Below are 24,732 nucleotides of genomic sequence, written 5' to 3'. Positions count from 1 at the left end.
TACTCTTGATATGCATGAATATATCCTTTTGTTAGCTCTTTTCTACTTTTTACGTATACAGTATGTTTAAAAAGCATGCCTCAGGTGCAAAATATTTTAAAGATCACACATGCAACCTTGTGTAAATTGCAAGACAACACATTGAATGTGTTAGATGTCTTGTGTTTTTCTCTCTAGCTTCGCTTGTCACATCCCTGCATCCTTCTCTGGAGACTAAGACTCCGATAGATAGCAGCAGGCTTCTTTAGCCTCAGATTCTCCTTGAGTCTGCCAAAGAGAATGCTAGCAGGAGATCAGAGGGCGGAGGGAGCGTAAAGACAGGAAAATGGAGCTGGAGTTTTCTTGCAAGGTGCAGGGATCACGGGGTTGGCTGCATCCCTTGGTCCAAAGTCACATAATGTTTACAGCACTGTCCATAATAGGCTCTGGTAAGTAGTGGGAAAGAGGGATAAATTCTATGTCATTTAAAATGCTACTTGATTTTGTAACAGAAATATACATTTGTGTTCTTTAGCTTGGTTTCTTAGGATGGTACCAGTGCCCCTGGGAACCAGCCCCATGGTACCACAGTATCCTATGTACTTTCTGCACACTTGAAAGTAATCCCTTAATTAAATTCTCCCCAAATATATAAGTTGACTGAGCCATCTCTTTCCTACCTGGACTCTGACCAATATCCTGAAAATGCATTGTTGAAGGATATTGTAGATACACATAACACAATATTTGTTTAGAATTAAAAATAACTGTGTGTTTCCTGCATCTCTTTTACTAAGCTAGTTTAATTTAAAGTGTGTACACATGAAGGGACAGTGTGCTCAATAAAAGTCTGGGGAAGGTGAGGGTTTACCTTCAATAGTTAATTAAGTTGGTGAACATTTATTTGGTTTCTTTGCTAGTCCAGGCCCCGAGCAAAAATTTAAAATAGTTAAGAGAGTATGACCTGCACTCAGCTGTGAGTCTTAAAGAGGTAAGGTCTCAGAACAGTAGAATTTATTTTTTTCAGCAACTTTCAAGTATATAATAGCTACTGAAATAGAAATAATGACTAGAATTATTCATGTGGTCATAATAAAAAATTGATAACAAGAAGAGAAAATGTATAAACACTGTCCAGATTTTCTAGTTTCTTTTGATGGCTATTTTGAATTCTATAAAGTAATTTTGCAGGCATCTTTACAAAATTGTAATTTTTAAACATACGAATATCAAGAAGGAACCATTCAATTTTCTGTGGGCGACTCAATTTTCATGAGAGTAAAGCAGAAGTTAATTGGTACATGAAGTTAAAATTCCAAGAGTGTATAAGGATCACTCAGTTAAAAACTAATTCTCTCTCCCATTGTTTACAAACACACACACACACACACACACACACACACACACACACACAGAATAAATCTCACAATTTTAACTGTATTTTCTCTAGTGTATTAGTTTTGATTTCATATATATAAAGATCTAAAACATGGAAACTTCTCTTGTCTCACTGTGAGATCAGTGTATGGTAAAGGAATATATAAATGTTTCCATCCAAAGCATCACTTTATACAATTATCAAACAAGTATAAGGTAATAGTGATGAAGGGTTTTAAAATCCTTCATGATCACTCTTATTGTGTCGCCCAGATGTGAGTGTAATAGGCATTTTATGAAATGTTTTCATATCCTGTACTTTTTTTGGCCTCTGAGGCTCCCCACCCATTTTGTCAATGCCAGTTGTCCTTCCAGAAAGAGGGCGGGTACCGTCTGGGACAAAGAGGGCATTGATCAGTTTCGAGTTCTAAAGCCAGCTTTTAAAAAAATTCCAGCAAGAGAGTTGAGCCTTTTAGAGAGTGACAAGAGTTTTCTAAAATGCCAAAAAAGAAAAAAAGTGAGAGAGAGAAAGGAAAATGAAAGAAAGAAGAAAAAGCAAAAGGAAAAAGAAATCCCTCCTGTTCTCACATCAAAAGCAAAGACAGGGAGTTGTGTCTGTAAACCCCAAGTAGAGAAAACAACTAGAAGAGAGAGTGGAAAAGGCTCCTGGTCAGAGAGGCAGACGCCGAAGGAGACCAAGGCAGAGAAAGAAGGGTGTCCTGGCTTAGCCCTAACTAAAACCGGAACGTGGCGATGGCAAGTATAGTTGGGTGTGGTGTTTGAAGGCTGTGAAAAAATACATAAAAGAGAAACTGTTCAGAATTCCAGCACAGCGGGACTTGTTTTTCTCTTCCCTGGGCACTGCCTGGGAAGATTAAAGGCCACCTCAGAAAAGTGCTTGGTCCAAGATGGGACACTCCAGGCCAGCACCACTCAAAGTGCGGTCCTGAGAAGGTGCTGGCCTGCAATTCTTTGTTGTGGCCTCCAGTCCATCCTGAGGTAAGTTCTGAAATGGGTTTAGAAACTTCCATAGCAATTTGATAGACTAGTGTCATGGATTGAATGTTTGCGTCCTCCCCCCCAAGCCCATCACATTCATAATTTGAAACCCTACCCCTCAATGTCATGGTAGTAGAAGGTGGGGCCTGTGGGAGGTCATTGGAATTAGACAAGAACTTGAGGGTTCTTGAGGGAACTTGGGGTTTATGGATGGGATTAGTGCCCTAAAGTAGAGAGAGAGAGAGAAAAAGAGAGAGAGAGAGAGGGAGAGAGAGAGAGAGAATGCACTTGCCTCCTCTCTGATGTGAAGATACCCCCAGAAGTTGTCACACTGGCCCACTTGCACTTTTAGCCTCCAGAACTGTAAGAAATACATTTCTGTTGTTTATAAGCCACATGGTCTGTGGTATTTTTGTCATAGGAGCCCAAACTGACTAAAAAAACCTAATTTTATGCCTGTTGAATCAAATATGTTAAAAAACTAGGGCTTGTATTGTGTACCTCTTTATTATTTATTTTTCTAGTAACTGATTTTTATTGTATTTTATAGAAATACTGGTCTGCAAGGGATGGTGGGGAGAACCCATTACAGTTTGAGAAGCATTGTTCTGTAGGCTGTATTACAAGTGGCTGAGTGAGGGCTCAAATAGAGGGATGGAAGTCAGACTCTCCACTTCTCCAACTCTCCCCGCACTCTTGAGTCTCATGTACCACGGAAGGAATCCAGAAAGCAGTAAGTGTGTTTAACTAGTAGGGTACATGGAATTACCTGAATGGAGAATCCAGGAGCCAGCTGTGGAGACCAGAGCAAAGTGACCCCACAGCACAGGCTGCAGGGTAGATGGCTAAATCAGACCTGGACAAATCTCTTGCTGATCCTCAAACAGGCCCACAGTGCCAGGCCAAGGTGTTTTCACAGAACCAGTGTGGGAACAACCCATGAGTCCACCAGACCCAGCACTGTGGGCCCACAGGTCATTCAGACAGGACATTAATGAAGCAGTGAACAAGGACCTAAAATTCATCTATTTGCAGGATCTCTGGGCATGGCTCCAGTAACTTCTATCCCAGTAACTCATGGTTTTGAAAGTCCCCCATCCAGGAACCATCTTGGGAATGGGAGTGGAGAAGACCAGAAAGATTCAGGATTTACTCCAAAGTGACTGCCCCCAAAGCTTATATACCGTCACTTGAGAGTTATGTTTTCTCCATTACCCAGCAGTGTACTAGCTGGAGAGCAAAATTAAAATAGAAAATAAAGAAATTATAGGGGCGCCTGGGTGGCTTGGTCGGTTAAGTGTCCGACTTCAGGACTTCGGCTCAGGTCATGATCTCATGGCCCATGAGTTCGAGCCCTGCATCGGACTCTGTGCTGACTGCTCAGAGCCTGCAGCCTGTTTCAGAATCTGTGTGTCCCTCTGTCTCTGCCCCTCCCCTGTTCATGCTCTGTCTCTCTCTGTCTCAAAAATAAATAAACGTTGAAAAAAAAATTAAAAAAAAAAAGAAATTATATTTCTCTCTCACCTAAGTGGTATTGCATAAATTATTGACCCTGCCATGCACCCAATAAATTGTGAAGATAAAAATCATGCCTAGTACATAGTACATTTAAAAAAAAAAATTTTTTTCAACATTTTTTTATTTATTTTTGGGACAGAGAGAGACAGAGCATGAACGGGGGAGGGGCAGAGAGAGAAGGAGACACAGAAACGGAAACAGGCTCCAGGCTCTGAGCCATCAGCCCAGAGCCCGACGCGGGGCTCGAACCCACGGACCGCGAGATCGTGACCTGGCTGAAGTCGGACGCTTAACCGACTGCGCCACCCAGGCGCCCCCATAGTACATTTTTAATAAAAAAGCCTTGCTGAAATATCAAAGGGAACTCAAGAATGTTACATTTAAAAAATATCCACATAAGCAGAATTAGGATGGTATAGGATCCACTACAGAGGCACTCTCCACTTACAGGGTGGCTCAAGCATCTCAATTCCATTGCTCAATATTTTAGGTGAAATAAATGAATTATATAAGAAAGTTGTGGCCATGTTGATTGACGGTGAAGTCCTGAGTAAGCAGTCAGATAGGAAGTTCTCCAAATCAAGGGAATATGCCTCAGGGGGAAATAATATTTAATCCATTTAAAAAGAATCGTTAAACTTCTCAAAAGGATGAGATACAACAGGTTGGGGGGTGACTTTCCCCTTACCTCTACACGGAAACGTCACTGTAACAATCCCAAATCCCCTCTCAGGTATTGACTATGACCTTTGGGGATATCTAGCAGGTAACGATCATAGTCATTCTTTCAATAGACATCACAGCAGCCTAGTAACTAGGCCAGATGCTGGAGAGTTAAAGATATTTAGAGATAAGTTACAGACTTAAAGAGATTCTTCCCACTCTTAAGGAGTTCACATTCCAGTGGGAGAAACAGAAGTGTAAACAGAGACACAACAATGTCATCTATGCCATGAGCAAGAGTGAAGGAAGCTACATAGCAGAGCAGGAGAAGTGAAACATCTTTTTATAGGCTTAATCAGTGAAGAATTCCCTAAGAAGGAGGTGATCTTTTGGGCTGAGTCTTGCATACTTCGGCAGCAAGGGTGGTTGGTAGAATCAGGCAGGCGGGGGATGAGGAGAGAACAAAGTATGTGTAAGTTTACAAAGCAACAGAGATGACACGCTTGAAGGACTTGACATGGTTCTTCTGTGACTGGAGCCAAGAGAACCTTTGGGGGTATGTGACAGGTGGCAGTGAGAAAAGTCTGCAGGGTCAAGATGAATGTTATAGATGGGTTTGAAGGCAGAATAACCTGACTGGAAATTGTTTAGAAGTATTATTCTAGAAGTTACATGGCAGATGGAGTGGAGTGGGAAAAGGCTGAAGATATAAGAACATACGACCGGCTTGTAAAAGTCCAGGTGAGAGATGATACCTGGCATTTTCTGACTGCCAAATATGACTCATTCAGGCCCCCATAAGAAAAAGGGGATCTTTGGGGCGCCTGGGTGGCTCAGTCGGTTAAGCGGCCGACTTCGGCTCAGGTCATGATCTTGCGGTCTGTGAATTTGAGCCCCGCGTTGAGCTCTGTGCTGACAGCTCAGAGCCTGGAGCCTGTTTCAGATTCTGTGTCTCCCTCTCTCTGACCCTCCCCCATTCATGCTCTGTCTCTCTCTGTCTCAAAAATAAATAAGCGTTAAAAAAAATTTTTTAAAAAAGGAAAAGAAAAAGGGGATCTCTTCACATGCAAACTGGACCTGGAGTCCATAAGCCTGGCTAATCTCATGTCCGTGACATTAGTTCAATCTCATAGAGTGTTTCTGCTTCTCCCTGCGGATATACAGCCCTCCTCTTGATGGAATAGCTCATTCCCTCCATTTTATTTATCCCAATTCCTAGATGTTTTGCATATTAGTCTTTTCCCGACCAAGACAATTTTTGCTGTTCTGCCTGTTAGTCTGTTTCCCTCATAATTCTGCAGCCCAAAGCATAGGTAAATGAGATTTAGGTTTCATTCCTATAGCACTGGAAATTCCATGCCCCTTTGGGTGCTACCTTTTTATTCATGCAGACATTCTTGCATAATCTATTGTGTTTTTTTTTTAAGTTTATTTATTTATTTTGAGAGAGAGTGAGAGAGAGCAAGAGAGCGTGTGTACAGGAGCGGGGGTGGGGGGAGAGACAGGGAGAGAGAGAATCCCAATCCCTGTTATGGGCTCAATCTCACAAACTGGGAGATCATGATGTAAGCCGAAATCAAGAATCTGATACTTAACTGACTGAGCCACCCAGGTGTCCCCTAATTTTTTTTTTAATGTTTATTTGTTTATTGAGAGAGAGAGAGAGAGAGAGATAGAGAGTGAGGTAGAGAGCCAGCAGGGGAGGGACAGAGAGAGAGGGAGACAGAATCCCAGCAGGCTCCACACTGTGAGTGCAAGCCTGATGTAGGGCTCCAACTCACTAACTGTAAGATCATGACCTGAGCTGAAATCAAGAGTCAGACGCTTAACTGACTGAGCCACCCAGGTACCCCAGTCCCGTATTTGTTTTTTAACAGTTGTCTCCTTTCACTATCTGCAAATCCTAGTGAAGAAAGCACTTTTCATTCCCAAGATGGCTTCTCTTATTATTCTATTTTTAACGACCAAGAGAAGTGTGCATCTTTCAGCCCAAACAGGGAACCTGGTTTGGAGCAGTTGAGTAGGACACAAGTTTAGAGAAACGTTCTAACACTGCTATCCCCTACACTGTTTGTAAACCTTTTTCACATTGGCCATTGGTAGTCTAGCTCTTCGTTGTTGCTAATTGGATCACAGATGACCTCCAGGTACCTCTGGAACTCCAGAAAGTTTCCGAGGGCAAAGATCTGGAGATGGTTGACTCCTGAGGCTTTGCATATAGACTGCAGATAGCAACCTATTGTTTGGGAAGGGGTGTCCTCACGGTTCCTCAGTCTTCCACAACGCTACATCCAAATTTACACTTCCTGTAAAGGTCTATTGCCTGTTGAGCCTACTCTAGTCCTGTTAGTCACATCTTTCTATTGCAAGGTACCACAGAGCTCCTGTCTTCTTTGCCTTCTTCTCCTTCCTTTCTCATCTCAAGCTTGGGATGAATTTGGCTAGATCTTCTCAATTGCATTTTGCACTCCTGGTTAAGCAAATGTAAAATTCATGTCTACATATTCTCATGAAGCTCTTCCTCATACTCCTGAGACAACTCCTATGATTTCTTTTTGATACTATTCTTTTTCCCCATACTCTGATTTTGCACATCACTGGATCAAATGCTGTGTTTGAAGCCTTAGGACAAGCCTGCACCTCATTCTACTCTTGGGGGAAGCAGATGAATGCAGACATGTAATTCAAAGGGACCCAGGAGTCAGGAAATCCAGACTGCTCTGGCTCCTCTCAGATGGTTCCAATTGCTAGTATGACAGTCTTTGCCAAGGAGGGCATTAATTTTAACCATAGAAACCTGGCAAGTCAGACAATTCAGCTTGACATTGCAATTCAGCAGTGGGAACTATTAGTTTTGGATCTGATTTTAAGTGGTCTCAGAATACCGGTTACAAACAGAAAGGGTTTCCTCAAGCCAAGTCATATGGTGGCCCTGTGTTTCCTTATCTGCTTTCAGCCAGGCAACCTGGGACCAGAGCATGTGCTGCCCTGTTGCAACCGTCTAATAGTATGACAGGCAGTTGTCCAGCTCTGCCGTTCTTGAATTTTATTTCATTTTTGCCTTCTTATTTCATTATCCCTGAACAATGACATGTACATTACTGGGGAAAAAAAAGAAAATACAATTGGAAAAATCCTAAAAGTCTCTTATAATTCCACCCTCTGAAAGTAACTGCTTTTAACAAATTGGTGCCTATCCTTCTAGAAGAGGCAATATGGGAAGAGAGATACAGAGGGAGGGAGAATTGTGCTTGCATTTCCTATTTCCTTGGAATTGCTCCAAAGCAAAATCACCAAAGCCTTGCTTTGGCCAGGACAGTATCCACTTTATCTTTGCCTCACAAGGATGGCTTGCTTCTCCATCCTAGAAGGGATTGTCCTATCTTCTACAGCCCTACAAACAAATTTGCACCCCCTTGAAGAGACTGTGATTGCAAGGATACTCTTGACCCCTTTTCTGTGTTAGCCACCTCCTTCTGGTTGCAAGGCATAGAGACTAATATCTTTAATAAAAAGGAATGTTCATTTTTGTGCACTTGTGTGCCAGATTTGCAATTGTCAATCTGTCTACAAGTCAGCACTCCAAGGACTAACTTCTCTCTATTTTTCTAACACAGAACTCTTGGCTTCACCCAGCATGTATGCTCTGCTCTCCTTTTTTTCTATGGATAGGTCAATCCCTTCCATATTCCACATCCAAATTATGGCAGGAAATAACCTGCTAGATGCTGCTGTCTCTTTTGAACAGAATGTTCTGTGTTAAGTGACCTCATTAATCACTGGGTACTCTTGGAGCAGGTGTGTCTGCTCTGGTCCATTTATTAGCAGCTCTTCTTTAGAGAATGGACTAACGCTTCTTTCACAAAAGAGGAAAATAGGAAAGGTCTGGGTGGGTGTGGCAGGCAGCAACTAGCATGCTCAATAATGATATTGCCAACAAAAGAAGTGGCAGGGGAAGGTAGATAGGGGTTTGATTGAAAGCTATTTAGGAGGTGGAGGTTACAGAACAGAACTTAGTGACTGATCATTAAACACTTAGATCTCTGGTTTACCTGAACCAGTTATGGGGTTCTATGAAGAGATAAAGAGTAGAAAAGATGGCATTGGTTTAGGAATTTATTTCTAGGTATATCCTAGAAATACCTAGGGGATACCTGTCATACTATGCATGGGGATATCTTGCAAATAATATCTCTTTGCAAATACTAATGCAAATCTAGAGCCAAGGGTAGAGATATGGCTGGAGGAAATTGATTTGGGAGTCATTGTACATAGATTGCAGATTTCAATCTGTTGCTTGAGGAACTGCTCTCTCCACCGTGGAAAAAGGCCAGATGCAATAAATAAATAAATAAATAAATAAATAAATAAATAAAAATGGTGGCAAACTGAGTTTTGAAGGGAACACTACTTCTTTTTAGAGTTATTTCCCCTTATCAGATTTATAAATTAACAGCACCAATAGTAAAAATCAAGCATCAATTTCCCAACAAAAACCTTTTGAAGACCATTATAATTCATAATACTTCCTGATAGGATCTAAGACAACCTAACCTAGCTATTAGGATAAAGTAATTAAAGGTAGTGCTGATATGTTCCAGCTGCCATTGAGACGTATAAGGTGAAAAACAGGAAATGTTATGATCTATGTAATGTGAAAATCTGTATTCGGCTTGGTGGAGTATAACAGGAAGTGACTCTTGTTGGTAAAGAAGGTTTTAAAATGCCCTTTCCTTGCCACAGTTCACAGGAAATTAATTATGTCAGGGAAATGGAGCTGCCAAGGAGAAGGCAGACCCGGCACTCAGGTTACAGGGACAGAGAGCTACAGTATCACCCTGCTATTCCCATTGACCAAAAGGGAGGTGGCTGGCAATCTGTAAAACAGCTTTACCAATATTCAGTCCCCAAAGACTCTCTTTTGAAAAGCGCATAACTGGAGCCTCAGAAGAAGCACAGCTTGAATGGCTGGATGCAGAAAGACCTTTGAAAGAAGACATGGAGATTACATGGACGTTAATTGTTTCTTAAAGCTTAAGGGAGAAACTCCAGAAGAGCAGGGAGATATGATAGGAAGTAAATGGAGATTTTGCAGTGCTTCCTTCCCTTTCCACCAGCACTGCCATCAGCACTGCTGGAGAGGGGGCTTCAGAACGATGCAGCTCTGGCTTTCAATCCTAGTTTTATTACTTATTATATGTGTGACTTGGGGCAAGATTTTAAACTTCATCTGTAGAAAAGAGATGTGGCTTAGCAGTATTGCAAAAACCGAGATAATGAATGCAAAGTGCCTGGCCCATGGAAAATACTGAAATGTTGGCCCTTATTATTTCCAAAGAACTTTGTCAGTAAATACAAAAATACCTGTAAGAACTCTTCTAGGTTCCCTTATAAAATTACTCTTCTCAATGCATTTCCCCCTTGGGTTTGAAAATCCATCCACCACAAAATCTTTCCTACTAAAATAATTTAGTTTTAGGAATCTTACCTTAACATTTGAGGTTAATTCACTGGTTTGAAGGCTAAATTGAATGACATTCATTTTCCTCCAAATCGTAAGCAATTTTTAGTTTTAAAAATATGTTGAAGTTTCTATTTTGTGTATGACTCTGCCTATTACTTGGATGATTCAGAAACCCAAGTTTCTGTGTGGCATCTGGAGGGACTTCAGGAATTCATGGCTGGGTGGATGATTGCACCACCATTGCTGCATGTTTGGGATATTTGGGCTGTGTAGCATCTTGCTAGCAACTTCTTTCCAGTTTATTAGTGCATTGCAGACTTCAAGAGGTCTCCCTAGTCCTTTGAGTGTTGGGCTTTGTATAAAGCCAGAGCCAGTCTAAAATAAATCATAGGGCATATGTTGATGACAGAAAATGACCATAGAGTTATCTTCCCACTTACCCTTTATTTTTATATTTAGTGAACTTCCTTCGACTTTGACATAGTTGCCCTATATTTTTTTCGTCCTTGGTTGTCTTTAAAAAAATTTTTTTTTAATGTTTTTTATTTATTTTTGACAGAACAGAGACAGAGTGCAAGAAGGGGAGGGGCAGATAGACACAGAATCCGAAGCAAGCTCCAGGCTCTGAGCTGACAGCACAGAGCCCTAAGCGGGGCTCAAACTCATAAACCATGAGATCATGACCTGAGCAGAAGTTGGACACTTAACTAACTGAGCCACCCAGGTGCCCCTCGTGGTTTTTTTTTGTATGTGTGTGTGTTTTGTTTGTTTGTTTGTTTGTTTGTTTTTGAGAGAGAATGAGCAGGGGAGGGGCAGAGAAAGAGGGAGACACAGAATTCAAAGCAGGCTCCAGTCTCTGAGCTGTCAGCACAGAGTCCCACACAGGGCTCGAACCCGTGAACCTGTGAGATCATGTCCTGAGCCGAAGTTGGCCGCTTAACCAACTGAGACACCCAGGTGCCTCTGTTCTCTTTTTAAATATTTATTTATTTATTTCTGAGCAAGAGACTGGTAGAGAGAGAGAGAGAAGGAAAGGGAGAGAGAGAGAGAGAGAGACTGAGTGCAAGCGGGGGAGGGATAGAGAGAGAGGGAGACACAGAATCCTGAAGCTGAGCTGTGAGCACAGAGCCCAACTTGGGGCTCAAACTCAAGAACCGTGAGATCATGACCTGAGTCAAAGTTGGATGTTTAACCGACTGAATCACCCAGGGGCCCCTTTTTTGTCCTTGGTTCTATTTTGCTGTGTAAATATTCCGAAAGTAGGTAGTGGTAGATAAATTCCTGAGGGGCAGAGACTGACAGCAAATTCACTCAGAATGGAAACAAATTACTAAATATATTTTGCTGTATTTAAGCCAACTTAATGAGTTCATAATTAAAACCATTGGCAGAGTGTCACTGCATCATAAAATGTTGTCAGATGAAGTTCTTTGTGACCAAATTGGGGGTGAAATGAAGAAGTACCTCATTCTCCTGAGACAATTGGGATCTACTCCTGAGATTTACTAGACTTTCAGAGAAGCTAACATGTGGATTGAGGTTTGCAAGAGGCCCTGCCAGGCGTGTAGGCACTAAAGTGTGCGACCTTCTTACCCAAGCATATAAAGAAAAAAAAGTTATCTAAAAAGTGATATTGACTGGCTCTGACTCAGCAAAAATGTCCTTGGGTCCAAACAAATACATAAAGCTTTGGTAACCATGTATGATTAAGGATTAACTTGCTTTGGCCTACCTATGCAACTTTCCTGATCCCCACATGGTCAGAGAGAAAGGACTTGGCTCTCTCTATATGTCATTTATAACAAAACTGCACAGTCAACTAGAACAAATACATCTGGACCCTGAAACTCTTTTGCTGGGCAGAGAAGGTGAGAACATGCTTAGCTGAGTTTGAAGGCTTTACCAAAAGGGAAGGGCCATCGCGGGTTGTAAAAGGATGAATCTTTCCTCCAGATTGTAGAGGTTTTAAGATTATAGTCATGGGAGAAGAACTGTCAAATATGAACCTGTCCCTGGTAATTAACAGCTTCCAAAGGTGATAAACTGGGCTCCAAGTTGTCTCACAGGTAATGTCTGATACTGAGATGACAGGAGACGCGAGTTTCTTCACATGGCATCTGAACTAAATAGTCAAACTGAAGAGACAATTTATTCTCTGTCTTTCTATTCTTTGTTATGATCCATTTCATTAACCAGAACTTCAAGGTTATACCATGATACAGAACCATGATAAACTGTAAGAATCTAATTGTCAAGAAAGAACGTCTCATCTGTTTTCATTACCCATGATAGGCCCTTTCTTATTTTAGAATACATTTAAAAATTTGCAGTAGGTGGTTTACACAGCATACTTAATAACACTCTAATACTTCTATAATCAAGTGTTTTTAGAAGTGATGGCTTTGTACTTCTCTGGTTATCTTGGTTACAAAAACATTAACTTTACTTAGAGGTTATGGACCTTTCAAATATTTTCAAATAGTATTAACAATTGACTCATTCAGTTTCAAACAATTACCTCAGGCTTTCATTCCCTACATTCCAGGCAACTACTTTGGACTGGCCCATTAGTCTCTGGCTACTCTGGTATTTTCCTTCTCTATTCTTCCCTTCTCTTTGTGTTCCCATTCACCCACAGGAAATTGGGTAATCTATACAAATTATCTCTTTCCTTCATCCACTAACCCAGGGATATGAGCTGCATTGCTAATTTTCTAACAAGGAAAATATAAAGTGTTGATTCTAGAATGGGAATGAATGAGTCTGTGGTAAGAAGTGGTAGTTTAAGCTATACTTTGTTTTTCTTGTGAAGCAGCAGGCTCACCATGCGTAGGATTATGGAAAACAAAACAAAGTACAAGACAACACATTGGCAATTCATTTAACCCCGCGCTTTAGAACAAAACCTGGAACAGTTGAGGATCTAAAGCCAGTCTTCAAGAGTTTCTAAACATTTGGCATCTTCCCCTTTACCAGTAATAAACTACAAATTATATCTTTGTTCCACTATACAAATCTTATGTAAATATACACAGCACACAGTATGGGACGGGGAAGTACCATCATCTGATTCCTTAGGACAAACGATTGGAATAAGTGGTAAAAAGAGGATTCCGTCCATCCTCGAATCAAGTGACAGCCTGTTCACTTTGCATACCACTAGGGTATATGCTTATTTAATTGTTACTTTCTTATCTTATCAAGATGTTAATTCAGGGTAAATTATTTTGTTATCTGAGTTTACAGTGAAAAATAGCAAATATAATTCCTGCTATGCTACTCTGTTTGCTGCAAGTGATTAAATGAATTGTCGGTACCTTTGTAGGAAGTATTTCACAGATATTGACTTATCATTGAATTAAGCATTTTCCCACAGTTTTTTTTTTTTGAGATATAATTAACATATAACATTGTGTTAGTTTAATGTGTACAAAATAATAATTTGATGTACATATATATTTTGAAATGATTACCACAGTAAATTTAGTTAATATCTATAACCTCACATAGTTACAAACTTTTCCTTCTGATGAGAACTTGTAAGATCTATTCTATTAGCAACTTCCAAAAATATACAATACGGTATTCTTAATGCTGTTTATTATATCACCAGGACTTACTTATCTTATAACTGGAAGTTTGTACCTTTTGACCCTTTACCCATTTCCCCCATCCATCCCCTCCTGAATTAGATATTTTTAAAGCATAATCCCAATGAATCAAAAACACAGGATGAAGAATGTACAGAATTAAGAAAAAGAAAAAAAATGTAATTATTATTGTAAATTCAAAAAAGTTAATTCTATTTTTGACATAATCAATGTTCACATTCAAGACCTTAGTTGGTTAAGTCAAAAGGTATGAAACTTATTTTTTTTTTTTACAGTAATAATGTGATCCTACAAGTTTCACTTATTAGAAGCAAACACATTAAAGAGATGGTCTCTTTTCTGGAAAATCTGTCAGAAGTTTATCTTTGAAATCTCAACAGAGGAATAACGCAAAGCTTGTAATATAATCTTGCAAACAGGCCATCCAGAGTGCTACAAAATGGTACTTCAAGGATTTGAACTCTTGGTGGCTACTCACCAATTATGTGTAATTAGCAAAGAAAAAAAAAAAAACTACTACAAAACTGAATGCATATTTTAAAAAACAGATATATATTTTGTTGGAGAACTTGCTAATGTTAATAGTTTGGGTAATAGCAATGTTAAAGAGATCATCTAATATTTTTGTTTAAAGGTGGAGTTTCAAATTCAAAACACTTTTTTGACTTCTTTCCTTCAAAATGGGTTGTCAGAAAAAATATTTGGATTAATAATTCTCAATGTAATGTACAGTCCTGTTATAATCCAGGGGAAAAAAAGGTCATATAAAAAGCATATGAGAGAGGGGCGCCTGGGTGGCGCAGTCGGTTAAGCGTCCGACTTCAGCCAGGTCACGATCTCGCGGTCCGTGAGTTCGAGCCCCGCGTCGGGCTCTGGGCTGATGGCTCAGAGCCTGGAGCCTGTTTCCGGTTCTGTGTCTCCCTCTCTCTCTGCCCCTCCCCCGTTCATGCTCTGTCTCTCTCTGTCCCAAAAATAAATTAAAAAACGTTGAAAAAAAATTAAAAAAAAAAAAAGCATATGAGAAAAAGAGAAGGGGCAGAGCTTTACTGTGCACTGGGCATTAGAATTGTGGGTAAATTCTAGCTTGGTTATTTTTGCAGTGGTGTCAGTGCTGTGGGAGAAAGAAAGACGAGAAATTTCCCAAGTATTTCATGAAAAAGCACTAAATACTGATAAGAGATACTATCTCAATTCAATTAAACACAATCTTGAGTGACACAACCATGCACGAGGCTTTGTGGCAAAATAGAGGTATAAAAAGAGTCTCAACACTTAAGGAACTTACAATCTTATCACATAGACAAACATATTAAAAATATGTTCCACAGCCAAGGATAATGACAAAAACCCCATTTGTATTCAATAGATATTGAATTCTGTTCTTCACAATGTTCAAGTTACTCTCTGTGAAGTACAGTGAAAGCCACTTAATTTCCTTCCTGCAACATCTGAATTTCCTAGGCTAACTTTGAGGGCCAAACACCCAGTTCTTTTTATTTTTTTTCCAATTAAAAAGCTGTCATTTTAATTAAAAAATGTTTAATGTCTACCATAAGCTTCTGAGAACTGGGATTGATTTTTAGCCATTTCTGAATCCTATTGAATACCTTGTACATTGGTTAATGCACAAAATGTTCAATAAACATCCGTACAAGAAAAAATAATTGCACGATGAAACGAAGAAAAGAGCATATTTTAGTATCTTACACACACACACACATTATAGTCAATAAATGTGCAACTCACAAAACCTCTTACTACCTATGTGATCTTGGGAAAATTACTTAGCCTAAATGAACTTTAGTTTCTTTATTTGCAAAATAGCAATATAAGAGTGCATATTTGATAAGATTTTGTGTAGATTAGATTTAACAATATAAATAAAGTGCGTAGCATAAGTTCTTGCATATAATGAGCATTCCATAATTACTAACTACCTTATTATTATTTGTCACTAGCCTATGTTTAAAAAGATTTGAGGCAACTAACACTAGGAAACAGATATAACAAAACAAGCAAACAAACAAGAGTAGAATGAGGCAATAGTGTTGACACTTAATTTTTTCCAGTTCTTTGATTGAATAAGTCAAATTGGTTTGTAGCTAAAAAAAAAAAAAAAAAAAAAAAAATGCCCCATACCAGGTAGTGTTTTATGGAAGAGAAAGAGAGATTTTTGTTGCATCTGTAAAAATTTACTTTTAACAAAATTACTCGGAGAACATGACAATATTATAAAACAGAGAATGAAAAAAAACTGAAACACCAATGCATCAACGATGAGAAAGTTTGCCTTCAGGTCTTTGAGTAATTAACAAATCTGAAAACTGGTTGACTTAGGTTTTTATGAAGTCATAGAAAACTACATTCTCTAGGTATCCAGATGCATGGACCTAAAATATGCTGACTTGGTAACTGACAAATTTTTCTTTATTATTGCGGTGAATAAAGAAGCTTCTCAAGAGGTGCTCAGCTTAACAGAATTATGCTTCTCTCCACCCAAGTGCTTACCACCAAAACCTGTTCAAAGATTCTAAAACCTACTGTTATTTAAAATCTATCTGAGGAGACTGGCCCATTATTCTCTAGGTTACCTATAGTACAAAATAGTATCACTCAGTGTCTAAGTTAAAGTGTTTTTAACTGTGAGGCTATGCTATTTGCTCCATCTACATTTCTTCCAGGGTCACAAAATCTGGCTGCATCTGCTTATGATCCAACTGTTTCCTGAGCATATTCCCTGTAGGGAGTATCTAGAGCTTCAGTGCCTTCCTTTCCATTCCCCATTCTTCCTTGTTTAAAATGCTCACTACTCCAAACATGGGACCTGGTGATCCAGTTGCTTTCTTGGGCTCTCATAATAAATGATTATTTCTGTTGGTTTCTAGACTTGAAATCCAGTGTTCCCTTGGGACCCCACTATATGTTACCTCAAAGACCCGGCTGTCTGCTAGCCCACTGGCATAGATAGCCTATTTTTATTTGTTTTTTGCATTGTTCTCTATACAGCAAAGTTGGCTGGTAACCCTGTTAAGCGAAGATTGGGAGAAGAGAGGTCACACCTATTGCATGGTCCCATAGCCTGCACAGTGTGACTTCTTGTTGGGGTCTGTGAGCTCACAACACAATTCAGTGATGATGGCAGCCTTCCACACAGATTCATGACTGTGCTCTTTTGCCTATTACTGTCTTTCCTGTGCTCTGGGCTTTAGGAAATCTTGGGTTGGCTATTGTCTGAAACCTGATTTAACTTATAATGCTGCCAGATGCCGTGTCTCAGCTGCTTAATGGCATTTCTGAGCTTCTGCATTTGGCTCTCAGCTGAGTCAGCTCCCTCAGCCCGATGTTTGTGTCTTTAGCTAGTCCCAAAATTGTACACGGGAGCTGACTTCTCATGACTTGTTCTTCAGTACCCAAATGTGTAAATAGCCAATGACCAGGTCACTTGGAGGGAGTCGGGAAAATCATGTCGGAGGAGTAACACTTCATAGTGAATGACTGTCATATCTAGGGTTCTAGTTGGTAGGATACTGAAATTGGTGAGAGGAAGTTCCAAGTGGAAGCACCTCATGAGGAGAGGCAGATAAATAGTTGTATATGGTGTGTGTGTGTGTGTGTGTGTGTGTGTGTGTGTTTTAAGGAAGTCAAGCAAAACAGTTTGCTTAGAGGCTTCCATTTGGATTCATGGAGTTGAATAAAAATTTCATACGAGAAATTATGAATGTAAAAATAAAGAATCTGGTAGTATATTATTTATCCAAGGGGAATCCATTGAAAGTTTTTAAGAGGCAAACAATTATTAAAGGCCCAGGCATTTCATTGGTGCTGGAGAACAAAGGATACTAAGACCAATATTTGATATTTTCTCTCAAGGAGCTAAAATTCTAGTAAGGGGGGCAGATACACAGGTAAATGATTTTTATGTTCAATTCAAGCTCTTTTGTCCAATGCAGCTTGGCCCAGAGGTTGGTTTATTAACCAAATAAAAATTTGGTTATATTTAAAAATACCTTTTCATATTTTAATTTAAAAGATTACACATTATATATTTCCACTGATTTTTAAAAATATAAGTCAAGGCCTTTTCTTCTATTATTTTTCTCACACAAGTCATATACATAATGCATGGTGTGTGGTTTAATATTTGTGTTTTTTAAAGTGGAGTGAAAAACTAAAGAAACATGCAAAGTAATGAGTGTGGATCTTCCTAGAGTTTTTCAGCTTTGTAAACTTGTATTTTAGTTATCTTGCCCACACTTACTTCAACAGTATTACTTTAAGCAATTATCTAGTCTTTTAAAACATTTACATGTGTTTTCACAGAAACAATTCTTTTCACTCTTTTCATGTAGTATTGCACTAGTTACCCTGAACATTAGAATAAAAAATAGCCAAGTACAAACCCCCAGACTTTTTCATGTGACACCAGATTCTACCAACAACATGATATTTGAGAAGGATTTTTCTTTTGCGAAATGAGACTAGTTACAAAGAGATAAAAACTGTTCATGTGAGATTGAGTTGAGGGCTTGGGCGCAGCACGTATGAGAAAGAAGAAAGAGACAGACCTAAGGGTTATTTAATTTAGTTGAATCCATGTAAACACATGTTTCCCCTTACAGGATAGTTACAAGAAAAAGAGTGGGGAGCCACTGTCCAAACAGATTATGATGTGACTGGCAACCCCGAGATTTGGGTGGCAACCCTGAGATTAGCAGATGCCTTGGGTGAAGGACCAGGGTGCATAAAGATAGTGTTTGCATTCTTCATGTATTTGTACTTTCCTCAGAGAGGTATATACATCAAGAGACATAATGAAGAGAAAGATGTGAAAAGGAGTTATCAACCTATTAAAACAGTGATTATATAATCCTTTCAAACTTTGGAAAATGAAAAGGGATGCTATCAATAGTTACACAGCTTAAGCCAACCAGGACTCTTCCAGAAACCAGAATGTATGTCTACCCAAATTAAAATCCTCTGTAGCATGTGATCTTAACCACTATTGACAGGAAGAAGAGCTTTAAAAATAAATATAATTGATTGACAATGAATTCCCTCATAGCTCTTTTGTACTTGAAGTGGTTTTCTGTGGAAACTTATGGTTTTATATTAATTATCTAGTTAATGGCCAGATTATCTGAAAAAATATCTTGAGAATTATTTTATTCATCATACATATCTCTTTCATATTTCCTAGGAGAGAATATTTAAGAAATATCCAGGGATTTCTAAAATCTAAGCCATAAATTCCTGAGAACTTTATTTTTCTTTTCTTGGTATCCAAGTATTAAGTGTTAGAAAATTGAATTTTTTTTTTTTTGAGGAAAAGTTGCCCTAGAAACACTACTGCTATTATCAATGTGTAAAATGCCTTCTCTAAAACAAAGACAACTGAAAAATTATTAGTTGATGACAGAAAAGCTGAAAACATGTTGTAAAAGAAACACGGGGGATACTATAAGATCTTGTTTCTCATTACAGTGTACCCATATACTAGGTGTTCTTTCCAGTGAGAAAACCAATACCCAGGATTCTAAGTGACTTGTTTAGAATTTTACCTAGTACATCATTCACAATGATATGTTGGAATGTACAACCCCAACTCTTCCATATACTCAACATAAATAATCCAACAAGCTGCTTAAATTCCTTCCATGATTCTGGTTATAAATTGACACTGATCTATGCAGTTTGTAATGAAGCTGTGGGCTTAGATGGTAGGCTCCATATTAGACAAGCCTCCAAAAAATGTTACCAGGCTTTACTTGCTGCAAAGGTAAGGGGTAAAACTGTGGGCCTGAAAAATTGTCAGACTAGAATCCCTAAGCAATTGGTGTTCCTCACTGTAACCGAAATAATCAGAATTCCTTTGTGAGGCAATACATAGTGGCTGGGTCAGCCTCTATTTCTTGAGGTCATTTGTTATGAGAATGAATATGGGAAAAAAAGAGAAATCCTCTGAAGAAGAGAAAGTGGAAGAAAGCAATAAAGGCAAATGGAAAGGGAGTGCTAAAAAATTAAGAGTTTCTTACTTAATGTAGTATTGTTTTGATTTGACTTATTGTAACCTCAGAAATGTGGTGGTCTGGGAATATCAAAGGTAGACATTTCAAAGAGAATAAGATATGAGTCATTCTTCTTAGGTGAAAGTGACATTAACTGCCTCCACCCTTTGGCTTCACATGGTTTGAGGGTTTTTTTTTTTTTTTTTTTTTTTTTTTTTCCATTTTCTATGCTCTGCAACATCCACACAGTGTCTCTTGCCATGAAACTCAGGTAAAGACTTGAAAGCCTGGCTCCTGGGGCTAACAGATAATGCACAAAAGAGCCACTTTTCCTCTGTGCAGAGCTAATTGACCCAGACAGGAAACAAAACTTCAGGGTAGGCTTCATTAACAGCATGGTCTACCCAACTGAGCTAACAAGTCTGAACTAAAACATCATGATGCTATTTGCATGGTGTTAGCTGCATAAATGTACTTTTTAGAGGAAAGGCCTCGATAAATATGCAATACTCCTAAAAAGTTCTTATTTTTTTGTTTTTCCAAAGGAAAATGATGATGGGAAAGAATGTAAATAAAATAGAAAATGTGAACATTTTCTCTCCCTTCCATACCCCAGGAGTAATAACTATATGTATGCTCTCCTTCTGGATCTGTAAACTTGTAACAAATAAGGACATAATTTTAATATATGCTGGATCATATAAAACATGCTGTTCTCCTAGCCATAGCAATTAGGCAAAAACGAATGAATGAATGAATGAATGAATGAATGAATAAATAAATAAATAATAAAAAGGCATCCAAATTGGAAAGGAAGAAGTAAATCTGTCACTATTTGCAGATGACATGACACTATAGGAATAAATTTAACCAAGGAGGTAAAAGACCCATACTCTGAAAACTATAAGATATTGATGAAAGAAATTAAAGATGACACAAATAAATGGAAAGATATACAATGCCCATGGATTTGAAAAATCAATATTGTTAAAATGTCCACACTACCCAAAGCAATCGACAGAGTCAATGCAATCCCATCAAAATACCAATAGTACTTTTCATAGAACTAGAACAAACAATCCTAAAATTTGTATGGAGCTACAAAAGACCCCGAATAGCCCAAGCAATCTTGAGATACAAGAACAAAGCTGGAGGTATCATGCTTCCTGATTTTAAACTAAATTATAAAACTATAGTCACCAAACAGTATGGACGACACAAAAACAGACACACTGAAATAGACCCACACATACATGGTCGATTCATCTATGACAAAGGAGGTAAAATATATATAATGGAGAAAAGACAGTCTCTTCAATAAATGGTGCTCAGAAAACTGGACAGTCACATGCAAAAGGATGATACTGGACCACCACCTCATACCATATACAAAAATGTAAAAAATGGATTAAAGCCTTAAATGAAATAAGACCTGAAACCGTAAAACTCCTAGAAGAAAGCATAAGCAGTAAGCTCTTTGACACTAGTCTTAGCAGCATATATATATTTTAATTAGTCTTCTCAAGCAAAGGCAACAAAAGGTAAAATAAACAAATGGGCTTACACCCAACTAAAAAGACTTTTCACAGCAAATGAAGCCATCAACAAAATGAAAAGGCAGCTTCATGAATGGGAGAAGATAGTTAAGAATCATACATCCAATAAGGGGTTGATACTCAAAATATATAAATAACTTACACAACTTAATATAAAAAAATTTTTAAAACAGCCCAATTAAAGAATTGACAGAAATTGAATGGGCATTTTTCCAAAGAAGACATACAGATGGCCAATACACACATGAAGAGATGCTCAACAGCACCAATCATCAGAAAAATGCAAATCAAAACCACAATGAGACATCACCTCACACCTGTCAGATTGATATTATCAAAAAGACAAAAAAATAACAAGTGTTGGCAAGGAAGTGGAGAAAAGGGAACCTTCGTACACTGTTGATGGGAATGTAAACTGGTATAGCCACTGTGGAAAAAAAGAATGGAGTTTCCTCAAAAAATTCAAAATAGAACCACCAAACAATCCAGCAATTCCACTTCTGGGAGTTTATCTGAAGAAAATGAAAACACTAATTCAAAGAAATATATGACCCTATATTCATTGCAGCATTATTTATAATGGGCATAGTATGGAAGCAACCTAAGTGTCCATTGGTAGATGAGTGGATAAAGATGTCATCTATATATACAATGGCATATTACTCAGCCATCAAAAATGAAATCTTGCTATTTGTGAAAACATGGATGGACCTAGAGGGTATTATGATAAGTGAAATAAGTCAAGCAGGAAAAGATAAATACTGCATGCTTTTGCTAATATGTGGAATCTAAAAAAACAAAACAAACAAACAAAACAGAGGAGAAACCAATTCACAGATACAGGAAACAAACTTAGTTACCAGAGTGGGGAGGGGGTTTGGGGGTGGGTGAAATTAGGTGAAGGGGATTAAGAGGTACAAACTTCCAGTTATAAAATAAGTGACACGTGGGATATAATATACAGCGTAGGACATATAGCCAATAATACTATAATAATTTTTAATGTTTATTTTTGAGAGAGAGAGCAAGCAGGGGAGGGGTAGAGAAAGAGGGGAACAGAGGATCCAAAGCAGGCTCTGCGCTGACAGCAGAGAACCCCATGGGGGGCCCAAACTCAAGAACTGGGAGATCATGAATCTGAGCAGAAAACAAGAGTTGGACACTTACCCGACTGAGCCACCCAGGCGTCCCTAATATTGCACTAATTTGTATGGTGACTGATGGTAACTAGACTTATTGTGGGGATCATTTTGTAATGTATAAAAATATTAAATCACTATGACGTACAACTGAAACTAATAGGATGTTGTAATTATAAAAACATCATGCTCCATAGTATGCTTTATGTTTAGCGTAGTTACATCAGTTTCCTTTAATGTTACTTCTATGACTCTAATAATTTACTTAAATCCAAGTTCTTTGATATTTAAATCTTAGAGGGCATCACTAATTCTTGAACATAAAGATGAAGAAATTAGTACAATTATGCCTCCTTACACATCTTACACATTCCTCTATTTTTTGTTTCTTATATTATTTTTATATTACATGGTTTACAACGCTTACATTCCATTTTGTAACAGGTTGCTAGGCTTCATTTATATGACTTGGTTCTATATTTGAATTGGGTCAATATTAAACTTGAAAAAAGGAAGTTTTACCTGCTGATACTATTAAGTCAGGGAAGCATGATCTTGGGAAACTGGTAGTGCCCATTTGGGTTTGTTGTTTCAGAATTTCTGCCCAGAGTTTACCTCTATGTGGGGGGCCCATCACCACTTAGCTTTAGGAACTCACATCTTGGGATGGGCTGATCACACAGGTCAATAAGGTCCACAGTGCAGCCCTATATAGATCACAGGTCACTTATTTGGTGACTCATCTCTGTTCAATAAATTCTGCTTGCTGCTTCCCTTTCTCCCTGTTACCTTACCACATCTAAAAGCTATTCTCCAGTGTTAGGAATTAGCAGGGTAAGAGGAGATGGATAATAAATACAACTATCTACAGAGGTATTCCAATTACTCTCTCCTACCACTGAAGTGTAGAATTTGACCCTCACATTCTCCCTTCCCCCGCCTATGATTCCATTGCAGTTATGATAAAGAGAGAAAAAATGTTGGTTAGCCTCTTGGGGTACTCTAATTTTATTTCAGAGAAATTTATACTTTGGAGGACAGCAAAGTTAACTTTTGGCATTCTCTTTGGATTTGGAACAAATTTCTCTGTATTTTCAGGTTTTTTTAATAGCTTATGGTTTTAAATTTTAGATCTTTTGACAAGTTTCACGGGAAAGAGAAAACATCTGAATTCCACTATCTTTTTAAAAAGTACACGAGTCTGTTTGTGGAATCTTAATTCCTATATACTGTCTAGTCATCAGGGCCTGCACTATGACCACACTTCTTTGCCTCTTGGAACTTTATGTTGTATTTTGACATCTGCAGGGCAATTCTATTCCCACTTCGCCACCTTCTCAACATAGCCTAGTTAGTTGCCAGCAGTTATTCTTCCAAAGGAGCTTTATAATCAATTGGCAATTATGAAGCAGTCAGATTAGAATTTTTGGTTACAAGTGCATTAAATTTTAAGATAAACTTGGAGGGATGTGACATTCACTTCAATAGGAAATTTGATTGGCTAAAAAAATAATGTGTAAATTTTGAACAAGAGGTAAAATCTATTGAAACAAAGTAAAAAGGAAATTAAGTTGTGTCATGAGAACAGTGATCACGTTGGTCTTGTTCCTTAAAATAATCCCAGAATCTAGCACAGTGCCTGGCACAGACTAGGAACTCAACAATAGTAGAATAAGTCAACTATTGAATCGAATAAAAGTGAATTCCTTTTTTAGAAATAGCATTCTTGGTAAGAATTAGAATTAGAAATTCTAAAATAGAATTAGAACAGAAACTGTGAACACTAGTTGATTTAATAAACAAAAAAGTGCTTTGAATCGAATAATCCAAGAAAAGAAGGACATGAGCACTTATTACCCCACCCTTTTTCTTTCTGAAAACATCTGGATCTTTTTTTTTTTTTTTTTTTTGTGGTGCTTTGCAAATTTTAAAGTGGTATAATTTGGTTGGCTAGGGTGTTCCTGTTGGAAGGGAGGAGGGTTGACTTACTTTTATGAGGGAACAAAAGTGTTGTAAATAGCTCAGTTCTCTACATTATAATTTAAACAATATACACTTGGGTTCTTCCATTATAAAGCATTACTTTGTATGCAGTTGATGGAACCACACATGCTGCAAATAATATATGGAAGTTTATGGGTAGAACTATCAAAATCTACCGAGAACTACTCCCTAATTCTTTAGGCTCCTGTGACAACTTATGTATCTAGGCATAGTTAATAGGTTTTTTTATACATTTACTCTGGAGTTTGTTGGGAACTCCTCCAGCTTTCCCTAATACAACAAGACAGTTTCCAAATGATGGTAAGGGACACTCTGCCATGTTAAGGGCTAAAGATCCTGACACTGAACTGTTTCTGGGATCCAGTAAAGCTTTCTCAGATACCTGACCTGAGTGGGATCGAAATGGAAGACAGACTC

General features: G+C 38.4%; 1 long non-coding RNA gene across 1 annotated transcript in view; it reads left to right on the top strand.

The window, feature by feature from the left end:
• Nucleotides 1-1,726: 1,726 nt before the first annotated feature.
• The window catches only part of LOC147584702 (uncharacterized), a 30,043-nt gene continuing 7,037 nt past the window's right edge, over nt 1,727-24,732 (top strand). Inside the window, exons 1-2 of the long non-coding RNA XR_015252587.1 lie at nt 1,727-2,355; nt 2,906-3,088. This is a non-coding gene — a long non-coding RNA (uncharacterized LOC147584702). The remainder of the gene's footprint in view (nt 2,356-2,905; nt 3,089-24,732) is intronic.

This window comes from Puma concolor, chromosome A1 (genome assembly GCF_028749965.1).
Source record: "Puma concolor isolate L17-30 chromosome A1, mPumCon1.1.hap2, whole genome shotgun sequence".
In the NCBI taxonomy this organism is placed as follows: domain Eukaryota; kingdom Metazoa; phylum Chordata; class Mammalia; order Carnivora; family Felidae; genus Puma; species Puma concolor.
The sequence above is the reverse complement of the archived record's forward strand: the minus strand, read 5'-3'. Positions and strand labels throughout refer to the sequence as shown.